Source organism: Syzygium oleosum, unplaced genomic scaffold (genome assembly GCF_021117445.2).
Source record: "Syzygium oleosum isolate NSW1041296 unplaced genomic scaffold, Sole_v2.1 Sole_v2.53, whole genome shotgun sequence".
Classification (NCBI taxonomy): domain Eukaryota; kingdom Viridiplantae; phylum Streptophyta; class Magnoliopsida; order Myrtales; family Myrtaceae; genus Syzygium; species Syzygium oleosum.
Window position 1 is genome coordinate 977,691 of NW_026607537.1, and position 25,130 is coordinate 1,002,820.

Sequence of the window (25,130 nt, forward strand, 5' to 3'; positions counted from 1 at the left end):
TGTGGTTTTTCCTTTTTTAGAATGGTTAGGTTAAATCTAGGATTTCAATGAACACAAACATGGCATGGACGCTTAGTGGATGAAAACTTTTGGACTCATAATTGCATGCAACCACCAATGGATTTAGAGATGTAAATGGAGAGAAAAGATCTTCAGCTTGCTCCTAAAGATTTCCATAGGCAGTCTCAACCTCATGCAACGTACTAAAGGCCCTCTGTAAATTGCCCAGCCGGGGAAGAGCATATGTACGAAGCTGGACTAGGTGTATTCTTTTGCCGTAAAGACCGTCGCATGATTGCCCAAGAAGCATCTAGGAGAGTAGAACTAAATGTTCTTCCAGCAATTCCAAGTGCCAATAAAACCAGCCCTTCATCCATGGAAAGATGAACAAGAGGCCTTGCCATCTCGCCTCTAGCAATCCATTTCACCATAAATTCCAATGCATAAAATGCTAATTTGCTATTGTCATCTTGCATCACAATTTCAACAATGTAGTTGCATACACTCCACGGTGGACAAAGAGCTATATTTTGATCCATTGCCTAAGAACATTGGCATGAACAAAGTCACAAATGGAAAGGACAAACCAAGAAATGCACATATATAAGTGTAGAACTTCAAGGATCAGGACCTAACATGTTAATGGCATACCTTGCACCTCTCAATTATCAACACCAATGTGTCCAACTTGCCTTTCTTAACACAGCTTTGTATACATTCAGAGAGTACTTCCATCAACAACATATAGCCAGATTTCAGAGTTAGATCTACATATTTCAAGGCAACATTTATTTGATCTGCCAAAAGGAGCAAGTGAGTATGGGAACCTCACAACACTGGATGATCAGATATCTTGTCATGATTGTAACACCCCGGGTCTACACTGTGTAATATTGTCCGCTTTGGGCCCACTGACCCTCACGGCTTTAAAACTCGTTACACAGGATAGGCCACCCAGGCCTTATAAGCAACCCCAGGACTCCCCCCTAAGCGATGTGGGATAGAGAGATGCCCCCCTTGCCATCCTAGAAGCCTGCCAGGAGCCGCTCCTTGTCCAGGTCTTTGAACCCCGGCGACCACTCCCCGCCCTCATCGGACCGGGTCGTTACATTCTCCCCTCCTTCGAGCACAGCATCCTCGCTGTGGCCCCACACGCGGTCGGGAGTCGGCTCTGATACCACTTGTAACACCCCGGGTCTACACTGTGTAATATTGTCCGCTTTGGGCCCACTGACCCTCATGGCTTTAAAACGCGTTACACAGGGTAGGCCACCCAGGCCTTATAAGCAACCCCAGGACTCCCCCCTAAGCGATGTGGGATAGAGAGATGCTCCCTTGTCATCCTAGAAGCCTGCCAGGAGCCGCTCTTTGTCCAGGTCTTTGAACCCCGGCGACCACTCCCCGCCCTCGTCGGACCGGGTCGTTACAATGATGATGAATCTTCAAAGCAAATAAACAAACAAAGTGAGGCAAGAGCAACGGTGAAGGAAATTTTCCGGAATGTGACTCAGCAGAGATCCAAGTACCCTGATTATTGTGATCTTTTAAATTTATTTGTTCTACTCTTTCACTATCCTGATGAACCCTGACTGTGTCACATTTTGAAATTTTCCAAATGTTGATCAACCTTGTCAAACCAAAATTCAACATATTAATCTCTAAAAATCTAGTTAGTTTAGTGGATGTAAAGATAACATATTATGCTCTTGATGCGAAAGGGGAAATTATTTTTGCTAGTTGTGAGTGCTCATGAGCAAAAGTTCTTACTAAATCAATATTTTCAGAGTCGGCTCACAAAACTTTGTAGCTTTTATTTAGATGCAAAATGAGACTGTTTTCTATAGCACAAATAGCAAAAAAGCTAGTTGGTTTTTCTTTAAAAATGTGGACATAATGAAACCAATTGATTAGACTAAGCTTATAAATGCAATCTTCTCGAATTGGAGTTACGTTGATGAAGTAGTTACAATGTCTATTTACATGTGTTCAACTTCTGTTAATTGCAGTGTCCACTAATTGAGATTTAAGTTAGTATTTGGATGTAATGTAGGGTAACACTTATAGAGAACGAAAAGCACTAGCTTTGACTCTGGATGATACCAAGACAATTGTGACCAAACTCCATCAGATGATGAACATTCAAGTTGGCATCATCATAGCTGTTATGTGGCTCCTTATTCTAGGATTCGCCATTAAAATGTTTCTACTTCTCATAAGCTCCCAATTGCTACTTGTGGTATTCATATTTGGAAACTCCTACAAGATGACATTTGAAGCGATTATTTTCTTGTTTGTAATGCATCCATTTGACGTGGGCGATCGTTATGAAGTCGATGGGGTCCACGTACACAAGCGAATAGAGCTTTGTGCTTTCAACGGATGTTCAAAATATATGTTTCTAAACCATGATGCAGTGTGTTTCATATGACGGTGGTAGAGATGATCATTTTAACGACTATTTACTTGAGATACGACAACCAGAAAATGATAATTCCAAACATGGTTTTTGCTACTAAGGCCATCAGTTACTACTATCGAAGTCCTGATATGGGAGATGTAGTTGAATTCCAAACATTGTTGTTGTTATTCTCTATTTCATCGTGGCAATCTTCTCAATTGGTTTAGATATATGCACATAGAATTCAATTGCATCTTCCATATCAGGACTTCGATAGTAGTTACTGATGGCCTTAGTAGCAAGAACAATGTTCGGAATTATTATCTTTCTGGTTGTCATATCTTAGGAAAACCGTCATTAAGATGTTCATCTCTTCTACCACCATTTGAAACACAGTGCATCATGTTTAAAAATATATATTTTGAACATCTGTTGAAAGCACAGAGTTCTATTCGCTTGTGTACCTGGACCCCATTGACTTTACAATGATGGTCTACGTCAAATGGATGCATCACTAACAAGAAAATAATCGCTTCAAATGTCATCTTGCAGGAGCTTCCAAATATGAAAAGCACAAGTAGCCATTGGGAGCTTAATAGAAGCAGAAACTTTGTTGTGGCAATTCCTAGTATAAGGAGCCATATAATGGCTGAGTATGCCAACTTAAATATTCAACATCCGATGGAGTTTGTTCACAGCTGCCTTAGTACCATCCATGCATCAAAGTTAGTGCTCTTAGTTCTTTGAAAGCATAACTTGCAGTACATCCAAATGCAAACTTACAGCTCAATTAGTGGACACTACAACTATAGAAGTTCAACACAATTAGATAGACATTGTAATCGAGCAACTCCAATTCAAGAAGATTGCATTTATAAGCCTCGTGCAATAAATTGGTTTCATTATATCAACATTTTTTAAAAAGCGCAAACTAGTTTTTTGCTATTTGAGCAATAGAAAATGGTCTTTTTATGCATCTAAATTAAAACTAGAGAGTGCTTTGACCCGACTCTGAAAATATTAATTCAATAAGAAGTTTTGCTCATGAGCACTCATAACTAGCAATAATTATTCATCCCTTCACATCAAGAGCAGGATCTATTACCTTAACAGCCACTAAACTAACTAGATTTCTAGAGATTAATCTGTTGAACTTTGGTTCAACAAGTTAGATTAATATATGTTAAATCTATAACAACTGGCGCCTTCTAAGGTTTTATTTTACACGATAAAAAGTTATCTTGCTCAATACTTTTGGTGAGACATTGAACAAATTGCTGCATTTTCATTGAACCTTAAATGACCATTTAAATGCAATCCCAGACACAAAATCTGAGAGGTTCCCATTGTGGCGCATTGGATACTTTTAGGCTGGTCGGCTGTCAAGGACCACAGATGAGGTCACAATTAGTTATCTCTTAATTGTATATCAACATCCCATGACTTACCTAAGAATTACGTTGTTATTAATTCCTTCTTCTTATACACGACCTCGTTTGACTTCTACCAACCTTTCAATCAAGTGCTAAAAGAGTCAAGACAATAACATTAGATACTTTCTATGATCTATTACCACCCAGCTTTTAAGGATGATTTGCTAATTTTCTGGCTCTCAGACACTCTTTCAAGTAGACTCGTTGTCTTAACAGCCTCATCTTCTGGCATAAATCGCATCAAGTCCTCTAGGCATATGTGCCCGACATGAAACAGCAAGTCAAAAGACCGATAAAAAACTAGACTAGTGACTAAGAAGTTTATAGAGCTGATAGAGATACAAAGAGAACATAAATGGAAAGACACGGCATGGATTAATGGAGAATGGGTAGTTCTGAATTTTAGCAGAGCAAACTATTCAGTTGCTAAAATAATTTTGCAAAATGATGCCAAAATTGATAGATAAGATAAAGTTCGGGGCTTCTTCTCGAATAGTTTGGCCTACTGTAATATAAAGGATTAATATGGCCAAGACGATGACACGGTTAGGGATCATTAGGACAAGGAAAGAGTAGAACAAAAAAATTTAAAAGATCACAATAGTGAGGCGCATCTGGATCCCTGCTAAGTCACATCTTGGAAAATTTTCTTCGCCATACCTCTCACCTCACTTTCGCTATTTATTTGCTTCGAAGATTCATCATCATCACCAGATATCTACTCATCTAGTGTTGTGAGGTTCCCATACCGCACCAAATTCATTAGCCCCTTCATGTTCCAGACAGATACATTCTTGTGACTCAGTTTATGCAAGTGATCGATTATGATCCCCTCTTCCCCCTTGTCCTTTCCTCTAGGACTCTTCTGTACTCTCCAGCTAACTATCGCTCTCCTACTACCTTTCTCCGGCAATTAAGCCGCATTAAGGTCAAGACCCATTGAAAGGCTCAATGAGACGAGTGGTTTTTTTATAGTGCGAGGACAAAAAAATGGCACCGTGCCCCCGACATGCTTTGGAGATGGCATTTCTTTGGTTCATGTGTCATAAACAACTGCTTGTACGTAGCTGGTGGTGAGAACGAGGGTGTTCACCGTAGGTTCTTCAAGCCTAGAAACTGTACACTAAACTCAGTTCCTTGGTTATGTATTTTCAGAATTTCTTGCCTCGGCGATATGGAACTGCATCCAGATGAGGCCAAAAGCTTGTCAAAATCGGACTTGAAGAAGTTAAATGGATGCGCACTCCAAATTGAAGCTCAAATGTCCCACTTTAGAGTCGCTGATGCACCTAGGGGACCAGTGGACCCGTTATGCGACTAGACGAACCGACGGGCTCGAAGTCAACGATCTCGGATTGAGCTCAAATTTGGTCGGCTGAAGCGAAACGGCGTGTTGATCAATACTCACAGCCGTGACTAACGATGGATTTTCATGATTCGGGGTCGTTTAGATGGGTTTTCCTTTGTTTTAGTATTTTTATGGGTTAATTTAGTAAAGGACAGTTTTGTAATTTTACGTTTTGATGTTTACTAATCCTAGTAGAGTTAGGTTTGGGGATATATATAAGCTTATTTTAGGGTTTCGTTTGATCAGACTTTGGATATTTTGATTTGATAATCATACTTGGACCGCTCTCTGCTCAAGCAAATCAACGCAACCTCAAGCTCACAAAAGGACGATCGCCACAACGAGGAAAGACCGAACAGAAATGCATCCGAGTCCAGAGAGAACCGAATCTCACGCAACCAGTCATCAGCTCAGATGATTTTTTTTTTGAAAGCCGAAACATAGATAAACATCTTTTTATTTATTATTTTTGTCAAGTACATAGACATATATAATAGATACTATACTAAACAGCCACTAAACTAATTCCAAGAACAATCTCCTCCTCCGGCCTCATTTTCTTCAACATTCGGTAGACAAACTTGGGGAATTCGATTACCACCAGCCTTAGGACTCGTAATAAAAAGGGGAAGAAATTGACCCATTGTAAAAATCTCCAGACGGCAAACAACGACTGACCCACCAAAAGAAGCCCCACCAGTGCGGCCCATCCTACTACTACAACCCCAACTGTTCGATATGCGGTTTCGCTTTTTTCGTCCCGGGTCAATACTGAAATGGCCATATCAAAAGCCCCTGTCGCCGAGAGAAAGGAAGCCCCCATCACCCACATGGCCATCCCCGTGACGATCCGTCGCTTGACATATTGATCGATTATAAGTAATACAATCACAATGAGGGACCCAATAAAACTTATTACATTGCATATTACGAAAAATTTATACTTGTAGTGGAATTTGTAGGCCCTGATTGCAGTACCCGCAGCATGTATCGTACCATTTTGGCCATTTTTCAAGTCATCCGGCCAAACCCCACCGGGTGGGGACATACTGACTTGGAAAGCCATGGTGGCCAGCAGTATGGCCACCACCATGAGTAGACGTGGCCATGGGCCAGTTTCGGCCCGGAACTCGCCCGATAAAACCCGGGCCCGCGGTTTGGAACCGGAACCGGCCAGTGGCCTATGGGCCCAGTTCCAGTTCCAAATTATTTTTTTAAAAAAATAATAATGAAATTTTAAAAAAAAATCATTATTTAATTTTTTTTATAAAACAATTTGAACTTTAATTGCTATGTATTGTAAGTGCATTAATCTCTAATTACAATACTTGGCTTGGGTGTATTGAACTCTAATTACAACGCTTGGATTGGGTTTTATATGCAATGATTCTAATGCTTATTCGTTCTCATTCGATGTGGGACTCTCGGCTTGCCTTGAACACCTTTATTGTGTGACTCTTGACTTATCTTCAAGCAAATGCCAAGAGTCCCATATTGAATGGGAATGAAGAGACCATCAAAGGGGTTGCGTATAAAACCCAAGCCAAACCATGAGCATGTGAAGTTGTATGCCTTTTGTAGCTACGATCCTTTGCTAGTTAAGAGCAAAGGGTTCCATTGGACCGCCTAGAACCGGACCAGACCAATGGTCCGGTTCCCAGTTCTATGATTTGCCGGTCCGATTTTTCTAAAATTAAGGGTGCGAATGAGAACCATTCTGCTCCGGTAGTCAAATTCTTACTAGAAATTGATTTCTGGAATTCTTGCTAGAAATTGATTCTGGAGGAGAAATCTGTTTGGTAAAACATGATTAATTCTGCTCCAGAAATTGATTTCTGGAACAAAAATCTGTTTTGATTTGTTGATTTTTTTTGTACCTAAAAAAATTTAAATTTTACTCAAAGTGGGTGGCTACATATATTATAAGCCATTCTGTAAAGTTTTGAAATTTTTGATTTTTTTAAATTTTTTTTGGGCACCTAAAAAAATTTAAATTTCACTCAAAGTGGGTGGCCACAGGTATTTTAAGCCATTTTGTGAAGTTTTGAATTTTTTTATTTTTTTATTTTTTTGGACACCTCAAAAAATTTAAATTTTACTCAAAGTGGGTGGCTACAGATATTCTAAGCCTTTCTGTGAAGTTTTGAAATTTTTTATTTTTTTTATTTTTTTGGGCACCTCAAAAAATTTAAATTTCACTCAAAGTGGGTGGCCACATATGTTTTAAGCTATTTTGTGAAATTTTGAAATTTTTGATTTTTTTTATTTTTTAAAAAAAAATTCACCAAATTTCATATTTTCCAGAAATCTGACTTTCTTTTATTTTCTGGAAATTTTTATGAATTTTTCTAGAATTTTTCAATTTTTATGCATTTTCTGAAAAAAAAAATTGTGAGAATATAGGGAGAATGCATTCCGGAATCAAGAAGCTACAAAAAGAAGCTTCTTTTTTTCTTGCCAAAAACTCATTCCGGAATAAAAAATGCATTCTGGAATCAAGAATGCATTCTGGAATCAAGTATTTTTAACAAACGCATTTTTATTCCAGAATGCAAAAATCGCTCCAGAATGCATTCCGGAAATTTTTTAACAAACGCCATTCTGTTCCGGAATGCATTCCGGAACAGAATTTTTATTCCGGAATGCATTCCATGCACACCTTAAAGTACCGGGCTTACCGGTTCCGAGCGGAACTGGACCGAACCGGGAATCGATTATCCCTACAATTTACATTTTGATTACAATTTATATTGAATAATTCATTATTTCATAATTTTTTAATTCATAATTTTTTAATTTCATAATTTTTTTAATTTTTAAATTACGAACTGGTTCGATACCGGAACCGGAATCGGAACCGCGAGGGGCTGTTTCGGTTCCGGTTCACAGATGGCAACGAACCGGAACCGCCGGTTCCGAATCGTGGCCATGTCTAACCATGAGGCTCTTATGTATGGAATCCTGCCAGCTTCTCTCATTTGTGTTTCTCCTTCATCTGAGGTAGTCCATCGCCGACTGTTTTTTTTTTGGTATTGAAAGAGGGTAATAGAAGAGCGCGGACTTTCTTTTTCCCTTTTGGTGTTGAAGTGATACGGAATTTGGGGAATCCTCACCTTTTTATAAACACTTTAGGAGGTTAATTTAGGATAAGTGTAAAAACGATCGAAAATTTTTTAACAGACTGACCAAGCCCAACCTCACGTTGAAACCAACCAACGCTTCTTATTCGAGAAATTGAGAAAACAACCATCTATATAAAACAAACTGCCAGGACCACTTCTCTTGAAATCCACAGAAGAAGTCAACGTGATCCCGGACCATCCACGTGGATTTGTGGGGGCTAGCTCACCAACCATCCTCTTTCCTAGCCTGAAATATTGTACACAACTATAATGCCAATCACGAGGAAACTCTAGCAGTTCAGCCTTCCCTCGCTGACCAGGTCAAAGCCCCAGTCCGTCTCTCCGCATTCTCGGCGTCCCTGCAGCAATATCCAGCAGTTCCACCGTCACAGTTCCCAACAATCCCTACAATTAACATTTTGATTACAATTTATATTGAATAATTCATTATTTCACAATTTTTTTTTAATTTTTAAATTACGAATTGGTTCGAAACCGGAACCGGAATCGGAACCGCTAGGGGCTGTTTCGGTTCCGGTTCACACATGGCCACGAACCGGAGCCGTCGGTTCCGAATCGTGGCCATGTCTAACCATGAGGCACTTATGTATGGAACCCTGCCAGGTTTTCTAATTTTTGTTTCTCCTTCATTTGAGGTAGTCCATCGCCGACTGCTTTTTTTGGGTATTGGAAGAGGGGAATAGGAGAGCGCGGACTTTCTTTTTCCCTTTTGGTATTGAAGTGATACGGAATGTGGGGAATCCGCACCTTTTTATAAACACTTTAGGAGGTTAATTTTAGGATACGTGTAAAAACGACCGAGAATTTTTTAAGAGACTGACCAAGCCCCAGTTCACGTTGAAACCAACCAACGCTTCTTATTCGGGAAAATAAGAAAACAACCATCTACATAAAACAAAGTGCAAGGACCACTTCTCTTGAAATCCACAGAAGAAGTCAACGTGATCCCGGACCATCCACGTGGATCTGTGGAGGCTGGCTCACCAACCATCCTCTTTCCTAGCCTGAAATATTGTACACAACTATAATGCCAATCACGAGGAAACTCTAGCAGTTCAGCCTTCCCTTGCTGACCAGGTCAAAGCCCCAGTCCGTCTCTCCGTATTCTCGGCGTCCCTGCAATAGTATCTAGCAGTTCCACCATCACAGTTCCCAACAATCCCGACAATTTACATTTTGATTACAATTTATATTGAATAATTCATTATTTCATAATTTTATAATTCATTATTTTTTTATTTCATAATTTTTTTTAATTTTTAAATTACGAATTGGTTCGAAACCGGAATCGGAATCGGAACTGCTCGGGACTGTTCCGGTTCCGGTTCACACATGGCCACAAACTGGAACCGCAGGTTCCGAATCGTGGCCTTGTCTAATCGTGAGGCTCTTGTATATGGAATCCTGCCAGCTTTTCTCATTCGTGTTTCTCCTTCGTCTGAGGCAGTCCATCGCCGACTGTTTTTTTTGGGTATTGAAAGAGGGGAATAGGAGAGCGCGGACTTTCTTTTTCCCTTTTGGTATTAAAGTGATACGGAATGTGGGGAATCCGCACCTTTTTATAAGCACTTTAGGAGGTTAATTTTAGGATACGTGCAAAAATGACCGAGAATTTTTTAACAGACTGGCCAAGCACCACCTCACGTTGAAACCAACCAACGCTTCTTATTCAGGAAAATGAAAAAACAACCATCTATATAAAACAAAGTGCAAGGACCACTTCTCTTGAAATCCACAGAAGAAGTCAGCGTGATCCCGGACCATCCACGTAGATCTGTGGGGGCTGTCTCACCAACCATCCTCTTTCCTAGCCTCAATTATTGTACACAACTACAACGCCAATCACGAGGAAACTCTAGCAGTTCAGCCTTCCCTCGATGACCAGGTCAAAGCCCCGGTCCGTCTCTCCCCATTCTCGGCATCGCTGCAGCAATATCCAGCAGTTCCATCGTCACAGTTCCCAACAATCCCTACAATTTACATTTTGATTACAATTTATGTTGAATAATTCATTATTTTATAATTTTATAATTCATTATTTTTTTATTTCATAATTTTTTTTAATTTTTCAATTAGATATTTGTTCGAAATCGGAACCGCTATGGGCTGTTCCGGTTCCGGTTCACACATGGCCACTAACCGGAACCGCCGGTTCCGAATCGTGGCCATGTCTAACCGTGAGGCTCTTGTGTATGGAATCCCGCCAGCTTTTCTCATTTGTGTTTCTCCTTCGTCTGAGGTAGTCCATCGCCGACTATTTTTTTTGGGTATTGAAAGAGGGGAATAGTAGAGCGCGGACTTTCTTTTTCCCTTTTGGTATTGAAGTGATATGGAATGTGGGGAATCCGCACATTTTTATAAGCACTTTAGGAGGTTAATTTTAGGATACGTGTAAAAACGACCGAGAATTTTTTAACAGACTGACCAAGCCCCACCTCACATTGAAACCAACCAACGCTTCTTATTCGGGAAAATGAGAAAACCACCATCTATATAAAACAAAGTGCAAGAACCACTTCTCTTGAAATCCACATAAGAAGTCATCATGATCCCGAACCATCCAAGTGGATCTGTGGGGTTTAGATCACCAACCATTCTCTATCCTAGTTTGAAATATTGCACACAACTGTAATGCCAATCACGAGGAAATTCTAGCAGTTCGGCCTTCCCTTGCTGACTAGGTCAAAGCCCCAGTCCGTCACTCCGCATTCTCGGCATCCCTGCAGCAGTATCCAGCAGTTCCACCGTCACAGTTCCCAACAATCCCTACAATTTACATTTTGATTACAATATATGTTGAATAATTCATTATTTCATAATTTTATAATTCATAATTTTTTTATTTCATAATTTTTTTTAATTTTTAAATTAGATATTGGTTCGAAATCGGAACCGCTAGGGGCTGTTCCAGTTCCGGTTCATACATGGCCACTAACCGGAACTGCCGGTTCCGAATCGTGGCCATGTCTAACCGTGAGGTTCTTGTGTATGGAATCCTGCCAGCTTTTCTCATTTGTGTTTCTCCTTCGTCTGAGGTAGTCCATCGCCGACTGTTTCTTTTGGGTATTGAAAGAGGGGAATAGGAGAGCGCGGACTTTCTTTCTCCCTTTTGGTATTGAAGTGATACGGAATGTGGGGAATCCACACCTTTTTATAAGCAATTTAGGAGGTTAATTTTAGGATACGTGTAAAAACGACCAAGAATTCTTTAACAGACTGACCAAGCCCCACCTCACGTTAAAACCAACCAATGCTTCTTATTCGGGAAAATGAGAAAACCACCATCTATATAAAACAAATTGCAAGGACCACTTCTTTTGAAATCCACAGAAGAAGTCATCGTGATCTCGAACAATCCAAGTGGATCTATGGGGGCTGGATCACCAACCATTCTCTATCCTAGTCTGAAATATTGCACACAACTATAATGCCAATCACGAGGAAACTCTAGCAGTTCAGCCTTCCCTCGCTGATTAGGTCAAAGCCCCAGTCCATCACTCCGCATTCTCGGCGTCCCTGTAGCAGTATCCAGCAGTTCCACCGTCACAATTCCCAACAATCCCTACAATTTACATTTTGTTTACAATTCATATTGAATAATTCATTATTTTTTTATTTCACAATTTTGTTAAATTTTTAAATTGCGAATTGCTTCGAAACCGGAGCCGGAATCGGAACCGCTAGGGGCTGTTTCGGTTCCGATTCACACATGGCCACGAACCGAAACTGCCGGTTCCGAATCGTGGCCATGTCTAACCGTGAGGCTCTTATGCATGGAATCGTGCCAGCTTTTCCCATTTGTGTGTCTCTTTCATCTGAGGTAGTCCATCAATGACTGTTTTTTTTTGGGTATTGAAAGAGGGGAATAGGAGAGCGCGGACTTTCTTTTTCCCATTTGGTATTGAAATGATACGGAATGTGGGGAATCCGCACCTTTTTATAAGCACTTTAGGAGGTTAATTTTAGGATACATGTAAAAACAACCGAGAATTTTTTAACAGACTGATCAAGCCCGACCTCATGTTGAAACCAACCAACGCTTCTTATTCCAGAAATGAGAAAACAACCATTTATATAAAGCAAACTGCAAGGACCACTTCGCTTGAAATCCACAGCAGAAGTCAGCGTGATCACGGACCATCCACGTGGATCTGTGGGGGCTGGCTCACCAACCATCCTCTTTCCTAGCCTGAAATGTTGTACACAACTATAATGCCAATCATGAGGAAACTCTAGCAGTTCAGCCTTTCCTCGCTTACCAGGTCAAAGCCCAGTCCGTGTCTCTGCATTCTCAGTGTCCCTGCAGCAGTATCGAGCAGTTCCACCGTCATAGTTCCCAACAATCCCTACAATTTACATTTTGATTACAATTTATATTGAATAATTTATTATTTCATAAATTTTTAATTCATAATTTCTTTATTTCATAATTTTTTTAAATTTTTAAATTACAAATTTTTTCGAATTCGGAACCTATAGGGGCTGTTCCGATTCCGGTTCACACATGGCCACGAACCGGAACCGCCGGTTCCGAATCGTGGCCATGTCCAACCATGAGGCTCTTATGCATGGAATCTTGCCAGCTTTTCTCATTTGTGTTTCTCCTTCATCTGAGGTAGTCCATCGCGGACTGTTTTTTTTGGATAATGAAAGAGGGGAATAGGAGAGTGCGGACTTTCTTTTTCCCTTTTGGTATTGAAGTGATACGGAATGTGGGGAATCCGCACCTTTTTATAAGCACTTTAGGAGGTTAATTTTTGGATACGTGTAAAAACGACCGAGAATTTTTTAACAGACTAACCAAGCCCCATCTCACGTTGAAACCAACCAATGCTTCTTATTCGGGAAAATGAGAAAACGACCATCTATATAAAAGAAACTACAAGGACCACTTCTCTTGAAATCCATAGAAGAAGTCAGCGTGATCTCGGACCATCCACGTGGATCTGTCGGGGCTGGCTCCCCAACCATCCTCTTTCCTAGCTTGAAATATTGTACACAACTATAATGCCATTCACGAGTAAACTCTAGCAGTTCAGCCTTCCCTCGCTGACCAGGTCAAAGCCCCGGTCCGTCTCTTCGCATTCTCGGCGTCCCTGCAGCAGTATCTAGCAGTTCCACCGTCACAGTTCCCAACAATCCCTACATTTTACATTTTGATTACAATTTATATTGAATAATTTATTATTTCATAATTTTATAATTCATTATTTTTTATTTCATAATTTTTTTAAAATTTTAAATTACGAATTGGTTCGAAATCGGAACCGCTCGGGACTGTTCCGGTTCCGATTCACACATGGCCACGAACTGGAACCGTCGGTTCCGAATCGTGGCCATGTCTAACCGTGAGGCTCTTGTGTATGGAATCCTGCCAGCTTTTCTCATTTGTGTTTCTCCTTCGTCTGAGGCAGTCCATCGCCGACTATTTTTTTTTGGGTATTGAAAGAGGGGAATAGGAGAGCGCGGACTTTCCTTTTCCGTTTTGGTATTGCAGTGATACGGAATGTGGGGAATCCGCACCTTTTTATAAGCACTTTAGGAGGTTAATTTTAGGATACATGTAAAAACGACCGAGAATTTTTTAAGAGACTGACCAACCCCCACCTCACGTTGAAACCAACCAACGCTTCTTATTCGGGAAAATGAGAAAACAACCTTCTTTATAAAACAAACTGCAAGAACCACTTCTCTTGAAATCTAGAGAAGAAGTCAGCGTGATCCCCGACCATCCATGTGGATCTGTGGGGGCTGGCCCACCAACCATCCTCTTTCCTAGCCTCAAATATTGTACACAACTATAATGCCAATCACGAGGAAACTCTAGATGTTCAGCATTCCCTCGCTGACCAGGTCAAAGCCCAAGTCCGTCTCTCCGAATTCTCAGCGTCCCTGCAGCAGTATCGAGTAGTTCCACCATCACAGTTCCCAACAATCCCTGCAATTTACATTTTAATTACAATTTATCTTGAATAATTCATTATTTCATAATTTTCTAATTCATTATTTTTTTATTTCATAATTTTTAAAATTTTAAATTACAAATTGGTTCGAAACCGGAACCGAAATCGGAACCACTAGGGGCTATTCCGGTTCCGGTTCACACAAGGCCACGAACCGGAACCGCCAGTTCCGAATCGTGGCCATGTCTAACCGTGGGGCTCTTATGTATGGAATCCTGCCAGCTTTTCTCATTTGTATTTCTCCTTCTTCTGAGGTTGTCCATCGCTGACTGTTTTTTTTTGGTATTCAAAGAAGGGAATAGGAGAGCGCGGACTTTCTTTTTCCCTTTTGGTATTGAAGTGATACGGAATGTGGGGAATCCGCCCCTTTTTATAAGCACTTTAGGAGGTTAATTTTTGGATACGTGTAAAAACGACCGAGAATTTTTTAACAGACTAACCAAGCCCCATCTCACGTTGAAACCAACCAATGCTTCTTATTCGGGAAAATGAGAAAACGACCATCTATATAAAAGAAACTGCAAGGACCACTTCTCTTGAAATCCACAGAAGAAGTTAGCGTGATCCCGGACCATCCACGTGGATCTGTAGGGGCTGGCTCCCCAACCATCCTCTTTCCTAGCTTGAAATATTGTACACAACTATAATGCCATTCACAAGTAAACTCTAGCAGTTCAGCCTTCCCTCGCTGACCAGGTCAAAGCCCCGGTCCATCTCTTCGCATTCTCGGCGTCGCTGCAGCAGTATCTAGCAATTCCACCATCACAGTTCCCAACAATCTCTACATTTTACATTTTGATTACAATTTATATTGAATAATTTATTATTTCATAATTTTATAATTCATTATTTTTTATTTCATAATTTTTTTTTTATTTTTAAATTACGAATTGGTTCGTAACCGGAACCGGAATCGGAACCGCTATGGGCTGTTCCGATTCCGGTTCACACATGGCCACTAACCGGAACCGCCGGTTCCGAATCGTGGCCATGTCTAACCGTGAGGCTCTTGTGTATGGAATCCCGCCAGCTTTTCTCATTTGTGTTTCTCCTTCGTCTGAGGTAGTCCATCGCCGACTATTTTTTTTTGGGTATTGAAAGAGGGGAATAGGAGAGCGCGGACTTTCCTTTTCCGTTTTGGTGTTGAAGTGATACGGAATGTGGGGAATCCGCACCTTTTTATAAGCACTTTAGGAGGTTAATTTTAGGATACATGTAAAAACGACCGAGAATTTTTTAAGAGACTGACCAACCCCCACCTCACGTTGAAACCAACCAACGCTTCTTATTCGGGAAAATGAGAAAACAACCATCTATATAAAACAAACTGCAAGAACCACTTCTCTTGAAATCTAGAGAAGAAGTCAGCGTGATCCCCAACCATCCATGTGGATCTGTGGGGGCTGGCCCACCAACCATTCTCTTTCCTAGCCTCAAATATTGTACACAACTACAATGCCAATCACGAGGAAACTCTAGATGTTCAGCATTCCCTCGCTGACCAGGTCAAAGCCCAAGTCCGTCTCTCCGAATTCTCAGCGTCCCTGCAGCAGTATCGAGTAGTTCCACCATCACAGTTCCCAACAATCCCTGCAATTTACATTTTAATTACAATTTATCTTGAATGATTCATTATTTCATAATTTTCTAATCCATTATTTTTTTATTTCATATTTTTTTTAATTTTTAAATTACGAATTGGTTCGAAACCGGAACCGAAATCGGAACCACTAGGGGCTATACCGGTTCCGGTTCAGACAAGGCCACGAACCGGAACCTCCGGTTCCGAATCGTGGCCATGTCTAACCGTGGGGCTCTTATGTATGGAATCCTGCCAGCTTTTCTCATTTGTATTTCTCCTTCTTCTGAGGTTGTCCATCGCTGACTGTTTTTTTTTTGGGTATTCAAAGAAGGGAATAGGAGAGCGCGGACTTTCTTTTTCCCTTTTGGTATTGAAGTGATACGGAATGTGGGGAATCCGCACCTTTTTATAAGCACTTTAGGAGGTTAATTTTAGGATACGTGCAAAAATGACCGAGAATTTTTTAACAGACTGACCAAGCCCCACCTCACGTTGAAACCAACCAACGCTTCTTATTCGGGAAAATGAGAAAACCACCATCTATATAAAACAAAGTGCAAGAACCACTTCTCTTGAAATCCACAGAAGAAGTCATCATGATCCCGAACCATCCAAGTGGATCTGTGGGGTTTAGATCACCAACCATTCTCTATCCTAGTTTGAAATATTGCACACAACTATAATGCCAATCACGAGGAAACTCTAGCAGTTCAGCCTTCCCTCGCTGACCAGGTCAAAGCCCCAGTCCATCACTCCGCATTCTCGGCATCCCTGCAGCAGTATCTAGCAGTTCCACCATCACAGTTCCCAACAATCCCTATAATTTACATTTTGATTACAATATATGTTGAATAATTGATTATTTCATAATTTTAGAATTCATTATTATTTTATTTCATAATTTTTTTTTAATTTTTAAATTAGATATTGGTTCAAAATCGGAACCGAAATCGGAACCGCTAGGGGCTGTTCTGGTTCCGGTTCACACATGGCCACTAACCGGAACCGCCGGTTCCGAATCGTGGCCATGTCTAACCGTGAGGCTCTTGTGTATGCAATCCTGCCAGCTTTTCTCATTTGTGTTTCTCCTTCGTTTGAGGTAGTCCATCGCCGACTATTTTTTTTGGGTATTGAAAAAGGGGAATAGGAAAGCGCGGACTTTCTTTTTCCGTTTTGGTATTGAAGTGATATGGAATGTGGGGAATCCACACCTTTATATACGCACTTTAGGAGGTTAATTTTAGGATACGTGTAAAAACGACCGAGAATTTTTTAAGAGACTGACCAAGCCCCACCTCACGTTGAAACCAACCAACGCTTCTTATTCGGGAAAATGAGAAAACAACCATCTATATAAAACAAACTGCCAGGACCACTTCTCTTGAAATCCACAGAAGAAGTGAGCGTGATCCCGGACCATCCACGTGGATCTGTGGAGGCTGGCTCACCAACCATCCTCTTTCCTAACCTGAAATATTGTACACAACTATAATGCCAATCACGAGGAAACTCTAGCAGTTCAGCCTTCCCTCGCTGACCAGGTCAAAGCCCCAGTCCGTCTCTCCGCATTCTCGGCGTCCCTGCAGCAGTATCAAGCAATTCCACCATCACAGTCCCCAACAATCCCTGCAATTTACATTTTAATTACAATTTAGATTGAGTAATTCATTATTTCATAAATTTATACTTCATTATTTTTTTATTTCGTAATTTTTTTAAAATTTTTAAATTATTAATTGGTTCGAAACCAGAACCGGAATCGGAACCGCTAGGGGCTGTTCTCGTTCTAGTTCACACATGGCCACGAACCGGAACCGCCGGTTCCAAATCATGGCCATGTCTAACCTTGAGGCTCTGATGTATGGATTCCTACCAGCTTTTCTCATTTGTGTTTCTCGCTCGTCTGAGGCAGTCCATCGCCGACTGTTTTTTTTGGGTATTCAAAGAAGGGAATAGGAGAGCGCGGACTTTCTTTTTCCCTTTTGGTATTGAAGTGATACGTAATGTGGGGAATTCGCATCTTTTTATAAGCACTTTTGGAGGTTAATTTTAGGATATGTGTAAAAATGACCGAGAGTTTTTTAACAGACTGATCGAGCCCCACCTCACGTTGAAACCAACCAACGCTTCTTATTCAGGAAAATGATAAAACAACCATCTATATAAAACAAACTGCAAGGACCACTTCTCTTGTAATCCACAGAAGAAGTCAGCGTGATCCTAGACCATCCATGTGGATCTGTGGGGGCAAGCTCACCAACCATCCTCTTTCCTAGCCTGAAATATTGTACACAACTATAATGCCAATCACGAGAAACTCTAGCAGTTTAGCCTTCCCTCGCTGACCAGGTCAAAGCCCCAATCCTTCTCTCCGCATTCTTGGCGTCCCTGCCGCAATATCCAGCAGTTCCACTGTCACAATTCCCAACAATCCCTACAATTTACATTTTGATTACAATTTATATTGAATAATTCATTATTTCATAATATTATAAGTCATTATTTTTTTATTTCTTAAATTTTTTTTAATTTTTAAAATACGATTCGAAACCGGATCTTGAATCGGAACCGCTAGGGGTTGTTCCGGTTCCGGTTCACACATGGCCACGAACCGGACCCGTCAGTTCCGAATTGTGGCCATGTCTAACCCTGAGGCTCTTATGCATGGAATCGTGCCAGCTTTTCCCATTTGTGTGTCTCCTTCGTCTGAGGTAGTCCATCGCTAACTGTTTTTTTTTTTGGTATTGAAAGAGGGGAATAGGAGAGGGCGGACTTTCTTTTTCCCTTTTGGTATTGAAGTGATACGGAATGTGGGGAATCCGCACCTTTTTATAAGCACTGTAGGAGGTTAATTTTGGGATACGTGTAAAAACAACCGAGAATTTTTTAACAGACTGATCAAGCCCCACCTCATGTTGAAACCAACCAACGCTTCTTATTTGGGAAATGAGAAAACAACCATCTATATAAAGCAAACTGCAAGGACCACTTCGCTTGAAATCCACAGAAGAAGTCAGCGTGATCCCGGACCATCCACGTGGATTTGTGGGAGCTGGCTCACCAACCATCCTCTTTCCTAGCCTGAAATATTGTACACAACTATAATGCCAATCACGAGGAAACTCTAGCAGTTCAGCCTTCCCTCGCTGGTCAGGTCAAAGCCCCAGTCTGTCTCTCCGCATTCTCGGCGTCCCTACAGCAGTATCCAGCAATTCCACTGTCACAGTTCCTAACAATCCAGCAATTTACATTTTGATTACAATTTATGTTGAATAATTCATTATTTCATAATTTTATAATTCATTATTTTTTTATTTCATAATTTTTTTTGAGTGGGTGAATTTGATCTTGATCGTAGGTGCACTGGTCTGTAGCCTCACCATACCTTATCTTTGGAAGAAAACTATGTAGAAGCTCATGCCATGGAATTAGGAGGAAATGGCATTGATGTTGATATGTGGAGGATTGGTCTCTAGTTAGGGCATCTGAATCATTGTGTTCTTTATGGAGAGCAACTTTGGTATTTGGAAAATGGTTCTTTATTTGATTTATGGATTGAGGAAAACAGTGCAGAATTGTCTATGACCGGGGCTGATCTTGCTAGCATGGCACTTCCTGTTTAATAAAAAGGTTGAGAGAGACCACTAGCAAGAACCTTCGGTTGGCGACTAAAATCTTGGTGAGTTTCTTGGTTGGCACAGTTATTTAGCTTGCAAAGACTCTCATAGTCAAGGTCTTGGCATATTCCTTCCACGTGAGCACCTACTTTGACAGGATTCAGTAGGCTTTGTTCAATCAGCATATGATCGAGACACTTTCAAGCCAGTTAGTCGAGATGAGGAAAATGGAAGAAGCAAAGGAGAAGATTGTAGTCGAAGTTGAGAAGCTGCAGAAGGCAAGGGCTTTATACCTCTCGACCTTAATGCAGCTTAATTGCCAGCGAAAGGTAGTGGGAGAGTGTAGAGCAAACTATTCAGCTCCTAAAAGAATTTTGCAAGATGATGCCAAAATTGATAGATAAGATAAAGTTTGGGGATTTTTCTCAAGTAGTTTGTCCTATTTTATTCGATGTTGCCCTGGCCTCACTTTCGCTATTTATTTACTTTGTAGATTCGTCATCATCCCCAAATATTTGCTCATCTAGTGTCGTGAGGTTCCTATGCCGCACCAAATTAATTACCCTCTTCATATTCCAGGGAGATCATTCTTCGGGCTCAGTTTATGCAAGTGATCGATTGTGATCTTATCATCCCCCTTTCCTTTCCTTTCCTTTAGGACTCTCTACACTCTCCAGCTGCCTATCACTCTCCTACTACCTTTTGCTGGCTATTAAAACGCATTAAGGTTGGGAAGTATCATAGCCATCGCCTTCTGCAACTTCTCAGCTTCGATTGCAATATTTTCCTTCTCTTCCTCCGTTTTCCTCATCTCGACTAACGGGCCTGAAAGTGTCTTGCTTACATGCTGATTGAACAAAACCTACTGAATCCTATCAAAGTAGGTGCTCACGTGAAAGGAAGATGCCAAGACCTTTACATAAGAGTCTTCGCAAGCCAAATAATAGTGCCAACCAAGAAACTCACCATGACCTTGGTCACTAATCGAAGGTTCTTGGTACTGATCTCTCTCTCAACCTTTTAATCAAACAAGAAGTGCCTTGCTAGCAATACCAGCCCTAACCACAAACAATTATGCACTGCTTTCCTCAACTCATAAATTAAATAAAGAAGCCTTTTCCACGTACCAAAGGTCCTCTCAATTAAGAACACAATGATCCTATTGTCCTAACTAGAGACCAACCTCCCATATATTAACACCAACACCATTACCTCCCAGTTCTGCAGCATGAGCTTCCACAAAGTCTTCTTCCTAAGATGGGGAATGGTGAGGCTATAGACTAGTGCATCGAATGTTAAAGATCAAACTCACCCACTTAAGCAGGACCACTAGGTCGAGCACCATCTAAATGCAATCCCAGACACAAAGGCTAAGAGATTCTAATTGTGGCGCATCATGTACTTTTAGGTTGGTTAGTTGTGAATGACCTGGGATGAGATCACAATTAGTTATTACTTAATTATATACCAGCATCTGATGACTTACCTTAGAATTATATTGTCATTATTTCCTTCTTTTTATCCACAACCTCATTTTACTTCTACCAATCTTTCAATCAAGTGCTAAAAGAGTCAAGATAACAACGCTAGATACTTTCTGCGATCTTTTAACACCCAGCCTTTTAAAGGATGATTTGCTAATTTTCTGGCTCTCAGATATTCTTTCAAATAGACTCATTGTCTTAACAGCCTAATCTTCGGGCATAAACCGCATCAAGTCCCCTAGGTATATGTACTCGACATAGAAACAGCAAGTTAAAAGGCCAAGAAAAAAACAAAACCAGTGATTAAGAAGGTTATAGAGCTGATAGAGATACAAAGAGAGCATAGATGGAAAGACACGGCATGGATTAGTGTAGAATGAGTAGTTTTGAATTGTAGCAAGGCAAAGTATTCAGCTCCTAAAATAATTTTGCAAGATGATGCCAAAATTGATAAATAAGATAAAGTTTGGGGCTTCTTCTCGAATAGTTAGGCCTACTGTAATATAAAGGCTTAATATGGCCAAGACAATGACACGGTTAGAGATCATCTGAATAATGAAAGGGTAGAACAAAAAAATTTAAAAGATCACAATAATGAGGCGTATCAGGATCCTTGCTGAGCCACATCTTGGAAAATTTTCTTCGCCACTGCTCTCGTCCTACTTTCGCTGTTTATTTGCTTTCATCACTAGATATTTGCTCAACCAGTGTCGTAAGGTTCCCATACCGCACCAAATTCATTAACCCTTTCATATTCCAGGCAGATACATTCTTCGGGCTCAATTTACGCAAGTGATCGATTGTGATCCCCTTTTTCCCCCTTGTCCTTTCCTCTAGGACTCTTCTGTACTCTCCAGCTACCGAACTACCCATTTTTCATTAATCCATGCTGTCTTTCCATCTATTCTCTTTGTATATCTATCAGCTCTATAATCTTTTTAATCACGGGTTTTGTTTTTTTATCGGTTTTTTGACTTGCTGTTTCAATGTCAGGCACATATACCTAGAGGACTTGATGCGGTTTATGCCAGAAGATTAGGCTGTTAAGACAATGAGTCTATTTGAAAGAACATCCAAGAGCCAGAAAATTAGCAAATCATCCTTAAAAAGACTGGGAGGTAAAAGATCGTAGAAAGTATCTAGCGTTGTTATCTTAACTCTTTTAGCACTTGATTGAAATGTTGGTATAAGTCAAATGAGGTCGTATATAAAAAGAATAAAATAATGACAATATAATTCTAAGGTAAGTCATGGGATGTAGGTATATAATTAAGTGATAACTAATTGTGACCTCAGCTAAGGTTCTTGACAACCGACCAGCCCAAAAGTACACAATACGCCACAATTAGAACCTCTTAGCCTTTGTGTCTGGGATTGCATTTAGATGATGCTTGACCTGGTGGTCCTGCTTGAGTGGGTGAGTTTGATCTTGATCACAGGTGCACTAGTCTATAGCCTCACCATTCCTTATCTTAGGAAAAAGACTTTGTAGAAGCTCATACTGTGGAATTGGGAGGTAATGGTGTTGGTGTTGATATGTGGGAGGTTGGTCTCTAGTTAGGGCATCTGAATCATTGTGTTTTTTATTGAGAGCAACCTTGGTACGTGAAAAATGGTTCTTTATTTGATTTATGGATTGAGGAAAGCAGTGCAAAATTGTCTATGGTTGGGGCTGATCTTGCTAGCATGGCACTTCCTGTTTGATAAAAAGGTTGAGAGAGACCACTAGCAAGAACCTTCGGTTGGCGACCAAGATCTTGGTGAGTTTCTTGGTTGGCATAGTTATTTAGCTTGCGAAGACTCTCATAGTCAAGGTCTTGGCATATTTTCCTCCACGTGAGCACCTATTTCGATAGGATTCAGTAGGCTTTGTTCAATCAGCGTGTGTTTGAGACACTTTCAGGCCCGTTAGTCGAGATGAGGAAAATGGAAGAAGCAAAGGAGAAGATTGCAGTCGAAATTGAGAAGCTACAGAAGGCAAGGGCTTTATACCTCTCGACCTGAATGCGGCTTAATTGCCGGCGAATGGTAGTGGGAGAGTGTAGAGCAGACTATTCAGCTCCTAAAAGAATTTTGCAAGATGATGCCAAAATTGATAGATAAGATAAAGTTTGGGGATTTTCTCGAATAGTTTGTCCTATTGTTTAAAAAGGCTTAATATGGCCAAAACATTGATACAGATAGGGATCATCAGGACAGTGAAAGAGTAGAACAAAAAAATTTAAAGGATCACAATAATAAGGCGTACTTGGATCCTGCTAAGCCACACTCTGGAAAATTTTATTCGGCGCTGCCCTGACCTCACTTTCACTATTTATTTGCTCCGTAGATTCATCATCCCCAGATATTTGCTCATCTAGTGTCGTGAGGTTCCCATGTCGACCAAATTCATTAGCCTCTTCATATTCCAGGGAGATCCATTCTTTGGACTCAGTTTATGCAAGTGATCGATTGTGATCCCCTCATCCCCCTTTCCTTTAGGACTCTTCTGCACTCTCCAGCTACCTATCACTCTCCTACTACCTTTGCTGGCAATTAAGCCGCATTAAGGTTGGGAAGTATCATAGCCATCGCCTTCTGTAACTTCTCAGCTTCGACTGCAATATTCTCCTTCTCTTCCTCCATTTTCCTCATCTCGACTAACGGGCTTGAAAGTGTCTTGTTCACATGCTGATTGAACAAAGCCCATTGAATCCTATCAAAGTAGGTGCTCACGTGAAAGGAAGATGCCAAGATCTTTACTATAAGAGTCTTCGCAAGCCAAATGATAGTGCCAACCAAGAAACTCACCATGACCTTGGTCACTAACCGAAGGTTCTTACTGCTGGTCTCTCTCTCAACCTTTTTATCAAAGAGGAAGTGCCATGCTAGCAAGACTAGCCTAAACCACAAACAATTCTGCACTGCTTTCCTCAACTCATAAATTAAATAGAGAAACCTTTTCCACGTACCAAAGGTCCTCTCAATAAAGAACACAATGATCCTAATGTCCTAACTAGAGACCAACCTCCCATATATCAACACCAACACCATTACCTCCCAGTTCTGCAGCATGAGCTTCCACAAAGTCTTCTTCCTAAGATGTGGAATGGTGAGGCTACAGACTAGTGCATCAATGATAAAGATCAAACTCACCCACTTAAGCAGGACCACTAGGTCGAGCACCATCTAAATGCAATCCCAGACACAAAGGCTAAGAGATTCTAATTATGACTCATTGTGTACTTTTGGGCTGGTTAGTTGTGAATGACCTTGGATGAGGTCACAATTAGTTATTACTTAATTATATACTAGCATTCCATGACTTACCTTAGAATTATATTGTCATTATTTCCTTCTTTTTATACACGACCTCATTTTACTTGTACCAATCTTTCAATCAAGTGCTAAAAGAGTCAAGATAACAACGCTAGATACTTTCTACGATCTTTTACCACCCAGTCTTTTTAAGGATGGTTTGCTAATTTTCTGACTCTCAGATATTCTTTCAAATAGACTCATTGTCTTAACAGCCTAATCTTTGGGCATAAACCGCATCAAGTCCTCTAGGTATATGTACTCGACATAGAAACAGCAAGTTAAAAGGCCAAGAAAAAAACAAGACCAGTGATTAAGAAGGTTATAGAGCTGATAGAGATACAAAGAGAGCATAGATGGAAAGACACGGCATGGATTAATGTAGAATGAGTAGTTTTAAAATGTAGCAAGGCAAAGTATTCAGCTCCTAAAATAATTTTGCAAGATGATGCCAAAATTGATAGATAAGATAAAGTTTGGGGCTTCTTCTCGAATAGTTAGGTCTACTGTAATATAAAGGCTTAATATGGCCACGACAACGACACGATTAGAGATCATCAGGATAGTGAAAGAGTAAAACAAAAAAATTTAAAAGATTACAATAATGAGGCATATCTAAATCCCTGCTGAGCTATATCCTGGAAAAATAAAAACTAGGCCCACTGGAAATGCTGGAGACGAAGGCCCGTGTGAAAAGGAGAAAGTTGAGCAAAGATTATGGGTGCTGAGGATTGAGCACATGCACAAAAAGACGTGGGTAACAAACTCTCTCTCATCTAACTGTATGGATCAGAGTATATAAAGGCGAATTTTGCTCGTTAGAAGGGGAGATGATATTTTTGAGTTCACAACTAAGAGAAAATTG

General features: G+C 40.5%; 1 pseudogene; it reads right to left on the reverse strand.

The window, feature by feature from the left end:
- Nucleotides 1-203: 203 nt before the first annotated feature.
- On the reverse strand, nt 204-24,136 carry LOC130136878 (mechanosensitive ion channel protein 6-like; annotated as a pseudogene).
- Between the last annotated feature and the right edge of the window lie 994 nt (nt 24,137-25,130).